Source organism: Triticum aestivum, chromosome 5B, assembly GCF_018294505.1.
Source record: "Triticum aestivum cultivar Chinese Spring chromosome 5B, IWGSC CS RefSeq v2.1, whole genome shotgun sequence".
NCBI classification, from domain to species: domain Eukaryota; kingdom Viridiplantae; phylum Streptophyta; class Magnoliopsida; order Poales; family Poaceae; genus Triticum; species Triticum aestivum.
This window is the reverse complement of record NC_057807.1, coordinates 346,049,700-346,062,023: the sequence shown is the minus strand read 5'-3', so window position 1 is coordinate 346,062,023 and position 12,324 is coordinate 346,049,700.

Sequence of the window (12,324 nt, the reverse complement as noted above, 5' to 3'; positions counted from 1 at the left end):
CCTCTCACCGATACCTTTACCAAATCGTGTTCACACACTTAGCTCACACACAGTAGGACATGTTCACACACCTCTGATTCATCCCCGATGAATCAGACCCGACTCAACTCTAAGTAATAGCAGGCATGACAAACAAACATGAATGAGTAGGCACAACAGGGCTCAAACAACTCCTACACATGCTAGTGGGTTTCATCTATTTACTGTGGCAATGACAGGTCATGCAGAGGATAAAGGGGTTCAGCTACCGCAGCAAATAATAGATGAATCGTTGTTGTCCTAATGCAGTAAAAGAGAGCAGGAGCGAGAGAGTAGGATTGTATCGGAATGAACAAGGGGGTTTTGCTTGCCTGGCACTTCTGAAGATATTATAGTTCTTCATCGGTGTCATCGAACTCGTTGTCGAAACCACGTCTATCGAGAGGGGACAATTACCGGCAAACAAAGAGGGACACAATCAATGCAATGCAACAAATATGATGCATGATAACGTCATGGCAATATGATGTTCATTGAGCTAATGCAACTAGCAACCATATTAAATGAAGTTGGTTTGAATCCAAGATTCAAATTCAAACTCCATATGTGGATATTTAAATGCCATTTATATGATTTGTGCTAAACAGCAGCTATAAGTTGTTCTAACATGCATGAAAATGGTACAGATGGATAGATTGGATTTTTCTGATCATTTTTCATATATAATTTATTTCATTTGGAGTTACGGTTGAATTTCTATGAATTTTAGAAGTTTTGGTTATTTTCTGGAATTTCCTGTATAAGAATAATTCCAGTAATTGAATTAATGCATCAGCACTACGTGAGGGTGACGTCAGGGGGTCAACGGGGGCGTCCAGGTCAACCTGACCAGTGGGTCCCGCTTGTTAGTAGCTAATTAGACTAACTAATTTTGATTAAACCTAAACTAGGTTAATTAGCAGAGGGCCCCACCTCGTCAACTAAGTCAGCGGGGTCAAACCCGCCGGTCAACGGGTCAAAGCCTACCGGCGTTTAGCCGCCGGCGAGGCCAGACGCGGCGGCGTGCTGCGGGTTTTGCCCACAGGGCTCCATTTGCTACGCGGAGAGCAGCAATGGGCAGTCGGTGCTCGCCCGCATCCAGCCGTGGTGATGGCTTGACCGGGGAGTGGCCGGAGCATTGTCGGCGACGAGTTTGGCGGAGGCCGAAGCTCGGGCCAGCTCGTGCGCGTGGATGCAGTGGCCTAGGCGGTGTGGCGCTAACACCTACTGCCTCTACGCGGCGCGAGGAGTGTGACGGGCACAAGCCCGCGACCAAATGGTCACCGGAGAAGCACCGGCGATGAGGTCAGGCGGCGGCGTGTTCGGGCACAGGAGACGCGGCGTCTACGGTACTCTAGGGGCGAAACGGAAAGCACGGGGAGGTTCAGCAGCTCACAGAGAAACCGCAGGGATGGTCAGCGTGCTCGGGGAGGGCTCGGTGCGGTCGGAACGGTGACGGCGATCTGGGTGGCCCGAGGTTGAAGACGACGGTGGCGGGGATGATGCAGGGGCTCTGGCGTCGTGCGGCTTGGCTAGTCGACGTAGCCGACGACGACGAACCGTCCGGACACGGTGAGAGGGCGCGGGGACGGTGTTGGACGCGGCTGTGGCGAGCGGCGGCGACGATGACGTCTCGGGCGACGTCGGGGAGAGCGAGAGAGAGGAGCCAGGGGGAGGAGCGGGTGTCTGCGGTGTCGGGAAGAGGGAGAGGGTTCGTCCCACGTCAACAGCTGGACAAGGGGAGCGGCGAGGCGGCGGGCAGCTGCGTGGCACGCATGCTGTGCTCGCCGTCGAGCAGCTGCCTGCCTGCCTGGCCAAGTCAAGCAGCTCGCTGGAGCGGTGGCTGGGCTGGGCCGGCAGGTGGGCCTGCTGGGTGGCGCCAGGTAAGACTTTCTCTTTTGTTTCTGTTTTTTTATATTCTGTAGGTTGTTGCATTTCTAAAAATACCTAGGCAACTCCAAAAATCACCAAACTGCACCTGGTCCTTAGATGGAATATTTCGAGCATGGAACATTTTAGTTTGGGATTATTTGAGCATTTGAAATATTTTATATAATTTAAATACCCAAATTCAAATAGTTAGAGATTTAATCCAGTGACCTTAGAGTGACCTAGAAATCTGTGTATCACTTCTGACAGTGGTTTAGGACCAAGGCAAAGGTGATGAACATTTTAGAAGGGCATTTCAGGTTCATTGAAAATATTTTTAGTAAACCCTAGTTGGATTCAGAGGGTTCTGGGGGTTCTGTCTTCCCCATTTCAAATTTCTGATGAAAGGTAAACATGATGCAACACTCTAATGCATGGACTAGCTAGGATGTGACAACTCACCCCCACTAAACAAGAATCTCGACCCGAGATTCAAGCGTAGGGTAAGATGAAAGGGAAGCGCAAACTAATATAATCTTCACGATCCAAGTTGCACTTCAAATGAACGTTGATTCGATCACCATCATTGTCTCGAAGTCTTGCTCTGAGAACTCCATCCCACATGACAACAAGTAGAAAGGAAGAATTTTAGAAGAATCGATCTTCCTGAGATTCGAGCAACTTAGGATCATATTAATGATCACAAGATCAATTCACGTAATGAGACATAGAAACATCTCTGGAGCTGAGAGGCAAAACATGCATCAGGAGGGACGGAGGAAGCAATTTGACGAGGGTTCCAAGTAGCGAGGATAAACTGCCATGATTCCATAACGGGGCACCTTAGGGAAGGTGGCTCGTAGAATCATCCCTTAAGTGGCAAAAAGAATTACCTTTGATTCAAAGATCACTGAGGCTCTTTATGCCAGCTTAAGGCAAATCACAATCGATCATTTGAAGGAGTCCGAAAGAAAGACATTCTCGGGCCAGAATGGATGAGGTGGACTACCTTGTTGAAGACAACACAAGGGATGATTTTGCTTATCATCGGAAATGGATGGGACCCAAGATAGGATGGCACAATGACAGTGCAAGTTGGGAACAAAATACAAGTGCTGGGAATGATTCTAGTAACTGGGGAGAAACTCAATAGCAGAGAGTGATTCCACTATTGGAATGGTTATAGCATAACCGGGGAAACTGAGAACAATCCCGGTTAGTAACTATGATAGCACCTAATTCTTGTGCGTGCTTTCAAGAACTTGAGCATTTCCATATTCATCAAGGTTTTACCAATATCCGTGCCAGGGATCCTGGCAACACAACATACTACCATGACGAATGCCGGTGGAGGATGCAGATACAAAGGAAGACAACACTTTCTCAGATTTCACCTTAGCGGGCCAAGGGGACTAAATCTGGATGATCGACCGAGAGACATTTAGCACTCCGCTTCTAATGTTCTCCTTGATGTTCTAGTGCAACCCATTAATTAAAATGGTTTGGTTCCCAGAACATCAAGTAAAAGATCGGACTTCGGGAACTTAAGAATACATAAGGAACAACTAAGGAGTAAATCCTACAAAGTCCTTATGGGGAGGTGACTAACTTCTTCAATCAAGATACTACAATAATAGGTCTTCCGGCGGGGTGTGTTGGCCACGACATCCACTTTACCGGTTATCACGAGACCAATATTATAGTTCTGGGGAAATGTTCCAACCATCACATCTGCCTGAGATTCAGATCTGGTTGGTGTCAGAACATTCCAGACTCATCAGGTCTAGAAAGAGAAATGAAAGTTTGCAACACAAATCGACGAGATGGCATCGCGAGATTCTCGGGAAATGAACTATGATAGCAAGCTCCAAAACATGAGCTGGTTCTGCTACAACATGTGAACACGTTGTTCGAGACAAGCATGACCACACAGTAGTCTTATAATAAAACACTACCGAGTTCAGGAGGGAAACCATCATCGAGGATATCGAAGTCCTTGCATAAGTCTCGCTCTTAAGAAGGAACTTCTTCTCCTTGAACAAATCAATCAGTGGCTTGGTGTGCTACGGAATACATATGGAGTGGAGGTAATTAATCTACCAAACCATAGTATACTTTGCACATGTGTGACTAACTTGGGATGATTCCAAGGAAGCAACATTGACTTTATCGAATTCACGGCGGCAACTTACATTAAATGCACGTGAATATGAGGAAGTCACTTCTTACATTTGAACATATGCTTCATGAACGGGACATGAAGATAATGCTTATAGAAGTTTCCAACACTAGCTTAATGTTCAACAAAATCATGGAGGAGATAAGGGTGTTGTCGATGGGCTCAACAACAATTCATCCAAATTCCCATGGAGATGGAATTCCATAACTATGTGAACAAGGTGATAGTATTGGTCAGACCCGAAAGACATAATGGTGTATGCTTGAGGAAAATCCACGAGTAAGACAACATTACGAACATCGTTGGTTCTGATTTGATTTGAGAATAGCCCACACTCAAATCAAAGTTTTGGCAAGACAATAGCTCCAAGAACTGGCCTCGAGGATCAATTGATGAAGATATCATCTTTCTTCAACACACACACAAGATATCCCTTAACATGAACTAAGTCAGGCAGCTTTTATCTCCCAACTCTCCAAGTTGTTGTTCAGCTTACCCAACTAGCTCAGGGATACCCGACACAGATCCTTGGAGAAGGGGTGGTTACAAGAAACCAACTTGATTACGAACTCAACATAGCGGTCAGGTGACGACCTAGTGATACTTCCGAGAAGATATTCAGAAAATCACGAACCACCGATATGTTACTAAGCTCGAGAGCAATCTTGCTTTCTAGGGCAAGATGATATGATCAACAGAGCGAGGGATTGACACAATCCTAACTCATTGATCGGAGGGTGCACCAGAAATAAGGACTAGGTAGCACGATCTGTCTTAGAATGATGATTTAATAATCAGCACGCTAAGAATGAGGTTGTTGTCCATTTAACTGCCAAGCAATAGAGTTGCTAGGAGTATAGATTTCACACATCACGATCCACTTGTCGGTGTCCCGGTTACAATAACACGGAACCGAGGAATGAATAATGATGGCGAGAAGTATCACTACATCAAGAATTCATAAGAGATGGTGCAATTATCATGACAACCCTGACATAAAGGGGGTAATACTCCAGGGTAGAACAGAGCAAAAGCTGGATTGGCATTTGATCTGCAGAACACGACTACTTTGACCACTCCAAGAAATGGATGAGGTGCTGGAGTTTGTTTCTCCTGGTCATTCTGAATAGAATGGCTTGATGAACCACAAGAATAGTAGGCATCGATAACATGAATGCACAACTAGTCCTGACTATCAATTGATAGACTATGGTCAGAAGACAACTAAGAGGGACAACTCAAAAGAACATATCATTTTTTTGAGTTGTGGATGCATAGATTAGTATGTCGAGCAAAGCTCAACATCTCTTCCGGATAACCCATGCAGAAGGTAGAACTGGCAGATTCACAATATAGAATGGAGAACCCATCGAGAGCACTCCTGTTGTGATCCTTGATCCAACAAACATCTGCCGTAAGTGGTTCATAGTATTTGGAAGAAGGAAATACCATGGACCTTGAGGACTAACACAAAGGTTACTAATAACCTAAGGGAGCTAGCAAACACTATCAACATGAGATAAGTAGTGTGAATCTCGGGTTCAGAAACCCAGGAGTAGAATACCTACTAACTAAATTGCATCACGGGATGCTTTCGAGAATGAAGGCCAGAGTCATCACAATGGGACACAAAACGTGGCTAGATTACTAGGTGATACTCTAGACACCTAGGGTCATAATAATAACTCCGACATATATGTTAAGGCAACACAGTACCTCAACTCACCGATTAGTGTGGTTAATCTGGCCCAAAGGGACATCGGAACGGGAGCAAGGGATTTTGCAAATGCTTCAGACTATTTAGAAACCTGGGATGACTCGGACAGCATAACGGCTGTAAATGCTCAGAAGAGATTTGAGACATTCACAAGGATTTGCATAGTCACTTAACAACATCATATCAAGGTTCTGGTTCAACTGAGAACATATTAAAAGTAGTAGAGACTGAATTGAGGCTTGAAACTATCAATCCTATAAGTCTATGGATTAGTAACACGTCATCCTAATAGATAGATGGGAAGACCTAGTTCTTAATCCCCGTAGAAGAGAAGAGGTTGACTCAGATCAGAAGGCCATGAGGTATAAGGAGTGAAAAGAGCCTTACGTTCCCTTCCCACAATCAATTCCCCTACATATAACTAAAGCATTTCTAGACTCAACTTCGACCAGTTTGGCTTGGTAATCCTACAGGCAGTCAGGTTCTGATACCAAAGTTGTCAGGACCCCGACTCAATGCCACATCGATCTAGCATGTAACACCTCATATCACTTTGTGGCCTCACGCACGGTATTCCCACGGGTGTCGCCTTACCTTTGCCCGGGACCGTTTGCGCCTTTTGGCACACGTATATGATAGTGTCGCTAGCATCCATATGATAAGGAGCCCGGGCTGACATGGCTAGTCGTAAACCCAAAGTGGCACAAACTTACAGGGACAGGCATCCATGACCCAGCATCAAACGTGTCGGTCATCAGCGAGTGAATCCAGGCTGTAGCACTGGGCTAGCAGGACTCCGGTGAACCGGGCTATAGTAGGCTAACAGGACTCCGGTATTCATCGCGTGACATTTCCCCGAAGGGACAGACACAGGAACGAAGAAGGACACATGCCGGCCAGCCTAAGTGTTCCGGAGCAGTAGCAAGCTACCATGGCTCGGCGGAAACACTAGGAGACATTTCCCGGTAAGAGAGGCTACTAAGGATAAACAACTAGATAGTCAGATCCCACACATACCAAGCATTTCAATAACATACACACAATATGCTCGATATGTGCAAATACAACATGGCATCACAACATGACTCTACGACTCAAGTATTTATTCAATAGGCTCCGAGGAGCGAGATATTACAAACATAGGTCTCATGACCCAACATTCAGAGCATACAAGTCAAAGCACAAGCGGAAGCTTAACATGTCTGAGTACAGACATCTACAAATGAAAAAGGCTAGAAGCCTGACTATCTACCAGATCCTGCCGAGGGCACAAGATCGTAGCTGAGGTAACAAGCTAAACGTCGAAGTCCACGCGGAACTACTAGCGAGACCGAAGTCTCTCTGCAAAAACATAAAATAGGCAAATGTGAGTACAAATGTACCCAGCAAGACTTACATCAGAACTAACTACATATGCATCATTATCAACAAAGGGGATGGTGGGGTTTAACTGCAGCAAGCCAGCTTTGACTCGGTGGCTATCCTGAACTACGACTGCAAGTAACTCTTTTGAGGTGGCGCACACGAGTCCACATATTCACCATATCAATACACCACTATGGATCCGCTCCCGTCTCCCTACGAGAACGCCATCCATAGCACTCACGCTTATCTTGCGTATTTTAGAGTATCCACTTTCACTTGTCTATGAACTGTTATAGGCAACCCAGAAGTCCTTTACCGCGGACACGGCTATTCGAATAGATGATGTTAACCCTGCAGGGGTGTACTTCTTCATACATGTTTCCACCACTTAGCGTCTGCACACGACATGTGCTCGGCAGACTTCAAGCGAAAGCCGACGTGGGTGTAGACCACGACCTACCTAAACACTCAAGTCTCTAGTCCAGGTTTATCGCCTATTCGGGTTCCATCCATGAGGAGATCCGGCCGGAGTTTCGCTCACAGCCCCAAACGATGTGTGCAGGGTTCCTGAGACACCAAACGGGCGCCCGGTACACCGTGCCACGTGCCTACCGCATCACAGCCCACCCCTTCGGTCAGCGCTGTGCACGGCCTCCAGCATACTACAAACACCAGAAACTACTTGCAACTCCTGGACAGAGGACAAGGGTGATTAAGAAGTCGAGCGGGGTCATATTTCAGGGCCAATGCATGGTAGTAGCTGAATCATGGATCATAAACACAGAACTCAGTTCCTGAGGACGGCTTCAATGAGACAACCCACCATGTACTCCTACATGGCCTCTCACCGATACCTTTACCAAATCGTATTCACACACTTAGCTCACACACAGTAGGACATGTTCACACACCTCTGATTCATTCTCGATGAATCAGACCCGACTCAACTCTAAGCAATAGCAGGCATGACAAACAAACATGAATGAGTAGGCACAACAGGGCTCAAACAACTCCTACTCATGCTAGTGGGTTTCATCTATTTACTGTGGCAATGACAGGTCATGCAGAGGATAAAGGGGTTCAGCTACCGCAGCAAATAACAGATGAATCGTTGTTGTCCTAATGCAGTAAAAGAGAGCAGGAGCGAGAGAGTAGGATTGTATCGGAATGAACAAGGGGGTTTTGCTTGCCTGGCACTTCTGAAGATATTATAGTTCTTCATCGGTGTCATCGAACTCGTTGTCGAAACCACGTCTATCGAGAGGGGACAATTACCGGCAAACAAAGAGGGACACAATCAATGCAATGCAACAAATATGATGCATGATAACGTCATGGCAATATGTTGTTGATTGAGCTAATGCAACTAGCAACCATATTAAATGAAGTTGGTTTGAATCCAAGATTCAAATTCAAACTCCATATGTGGATATTTAAATGCCATTTATATGATTTGTGCTAAACAGCAGCTATAAGTTGTTCTAACATGCATGAAAATGGTACAGATGGATAGATTGGATTTTTCTGATCATTTTTCATATATAATTTATTTCATTTGGAGTTACGGTTGAATTTCTATGAATTTTAGAAGTTTTGGTTATTTTCTGGAATTTCCTGTATAAGAATAATTCCAGTAATTGAATTAATGCATCGGCACTACGTCAGGGTGACGTCAGGGGGTCAACGGGGGCGTCCAGGTCAACCTGACCAGTGGGTCCCGCTTGTTAGTAGCTAATTAGACTAACTAATTTTGATTAAACCTAAACTAGGTTAATTAGCAGAGGGCCCCACCTCGTCAACTAAGTCAGCGGGGTCAAACCCGCCGGTCAACGGGTCAAAGCCTGCCGGCGTTTAGCCGCCGGCGAGGCCAGACGCGGCGGCGTGCTACGGGTTTTGCCCACAGGGCTCCATTTGCTACGCGGAGAGCAGCTATGGGCAGCCGGTGCTCGCCCGCATCCAGCCGTGGTGATGGCTTGACCGGGGAGTGGCCGGAGCATCGTCGGCGACGAGTTTGGCGGAGGCCGAAGCTCGGGCCAGCTCGTGCGCGAGGCTGCAGTGGCCTAGGCGGTGTGGCGCTAACACCTACGGCCTCTACGCGGCGCGAGGAGTGTGACGGGCACAAGCCCGCGACCAAATGGTCACCGGAGCAGCACCGGCGACGAGGTCAGGCGGCAGCGCGTTCGGGCACAGGAGACGCGGCGTCTACGGTACTCTAGGGGCGAAACGGAAAGCACGGGGAGGTTCAGCAGCTCACAGAGAAACCGCAGGGATGGTCAGCATGCTCGGGGAGGGCTCGGTGCGGTCGGAACGGCGACGGCGATCTGGGCGGCCCGAGGTTGAATACGACGGCGGCGGGGATGATGCAGGGGCTCCGACGTCGTGCGGCTTGGCTAGTCGACATAGCCGACGACGACGAACCGTCCGGACACGGTGAGAGGGCGCGGGGACGGCGTTGGACGCGGCTGTGGCGAGCGGCGGCGACAACGACGTCTCGGGCGACGTCGGGGAGAGCGAGAGAGAGGAGCCAGGGGGAGGAGCGGGTGTCTGCGGGGTCGGGGAGAGGGAGAGGGTTCGTCCCACGTCAACAGCTGGACAAGGGGAGCAGCGAGGCGGCGGGCGGCTGCATGGCACGCATGCTGTGCTCGTCGTCGAGCAGCTGCCTGCCTGCCTGGCCAAGTCAAGCAGCTCGCTGGAGCGGTGGCTGGGCTGGGCCGGTAGGTGGGCCTGCTGGGTGGCGCCAGGTAAGACTTTCTCTTTTGTTTCTGTTTTTTTTAATATTCTGTAGGTTGTTGCATTTCTAAAAATACCTAGGCAACTCCAAAAATCACCAAACTGCACCTGGTCCTTAGATGGAATATTTCCAGCATGGAACATTTTAGTTTGGGATTATTTGAGCATTTGAAATATTTTATATAATTTAAATGACCAAATTCAAATAGTTAGAGATTTAATCCAGTGACCTTAGAGTGACCTAGAAATCTGTGCATCACTTCTGACAGTGGTTTAGGACCAAGGCAAAGGTGATGAACATTTTAGAAGGGCATTTCAGGTTCATTGAAAATATTTTTAGTAAACCCTAGTTGGATTCAAAGGGTTCTGGGGGTTCTATCTTCCCCATTTCAAATTTCTGATGAAAGGTAAACATGATGCAACACTCTAATGCATGGACTAGCTAGGATGTGACAGACTGGAATTGGAATGTGATGATTTTCTAGAGCATCAACTAGAGGTGGCAAGACAATGTGTATATGAGTCTCAACATGTAATCAACATGTTGAGACTGGAGTTGCGGGTATTAGATGCAAGAGTCCAAAAAAGGAAACAAGACACTGAGGTAACCACAAAGGAATGGAGATTTTGCAGACTAAAATTTGTGCTATCTGAATCTGGCCAATCCTATTTTCTGAAGAGATTATAGTTCAAATTGTAAGTTCTGTTGATACGTGTCCATGATGTATGAGCTTTATTTGCCCAGTGTATGTAATTTGTTGTTTGTGTACGGTTTATTATCACTGGTGCCGAACTATAATGCCCAGTGAATATAATCTGATGTAATTTCTTTATTGTATAGTATAGGATTATTCTTCGTTTCTATGCCTTAGTCTCTTTATTGTGTAGTGTAGGTTTTTTAGAGGCGATAGTATAGAGTAGGATAATTCTTTGTATGTGCTATATCGTTGAAACGGGGGCCAACACGCCCAATCATTACCTCGATGCCATGTGTAGTCAAAGCAGGCCTTAATTAGGCTGGTCAACTAATATTTAGTATATCCTAATCAATGTGGTCTCATAATTCCTCAGGCAGCCCAATCAACAAGGCCCGTTACAATTAGTGAATTCCGGCCCACCCGTGTGGCCCATCGTAACAAGGGCTCTTAGCAGGCCGTTAACAGGCCGAAAGCTTGATAGGGTCGTATAAAATGGAAACGGCTCGCGGGCCTCTAGCAGGCCGAAATAAACGTCAATTTTGTCTCGGCACATTTACTTTACGGGCCTGTAAGGGGCCGAAAGTGTCTTGGGCCAAAAGAGGCCCAGTGTACAAAAGTGTGCCCTGGAGATCGTGGGCCGCTAATGGACCCAAAATCAGGTGGCCCAACTGTCGTGCGGTCCATTAACAGGCCAAAAGACACAACGGGCTAGAATTTGGCCCATGTACAAAATGGGCCGAGAAAAGGCCGAAAGTCACAACGGGCTACAAGTTGGCCCAACTACAGAATGGGCCGAGAAAAGGGTGAAAGACGTACCGGCGGGATTATGTTCCAAATCTATAATGGGCTGCTAACAGGCCAAAAAAGGTAGGGCCATAATTGAGCCCAAAGACGTAGCGGGCTGTTAACGGGCTGGAACCGACGATGGGCTGGAAATTGTCAAATCTAGAATGGGCCTTTGGCGGGATGATTTTGTGTAACTCGTATGGGTCATGGTTGTGAATGGGCCTAACGCAAGTAGCCTGCTAATGGGTCGGCCCCGCTTATTTTGACAGGCCCGGCCTTTTAACCTAAACGGGCCACTGTTGGGCCATGCTACGTGTCGACGTATCATACGCGCATGCTGTCCATTGGACGGCTGACATCTGTCGCGGCGCGGAGCTGACACATGGTTCTGTCGGCCAATGAGAATTTTACACATGGAAAATCGCCATTGATCATTGCTATTAACGGGTTATCGAATCCAAAACCGGACATGATAGCTTAACGATGACCCGTTATGGTGGATGCCACGTGTCGGTTACCCTTGACAAAAACACTTCCATGACGCGTAATTTATTGTCATGGAAGTGGACACTTCTGTGATGATAATTTCAGTATTGTCATGGAACACTTCTACGACAGCACAGGTATGACTATCTTGATTCTGTCATAAAATCTTCATGGATGTACACGCATGACAGAAAACACGACCTACTGTGACAAACACGTATCATCACGGAAGTGTTTTTTTATTGTGATATTCCTTGCATCCTTGATTATCTCTCTTATATTGTTGATACAAGTGTTGCCGACCTATAAAATGTGGGGGGTGGGTGTTGATCCTAGTGTGTGTGTGCTTTGCATTCCAAAAGCATACTTAAATAGTGCACACATCTAGGGGGCGTCTATATTTTGTAGGTTTTGGGTTTGCATATTACCTTGTGTTATTCTTGTGCAAATCCTGCATTGTCATCGATCCACCAAAA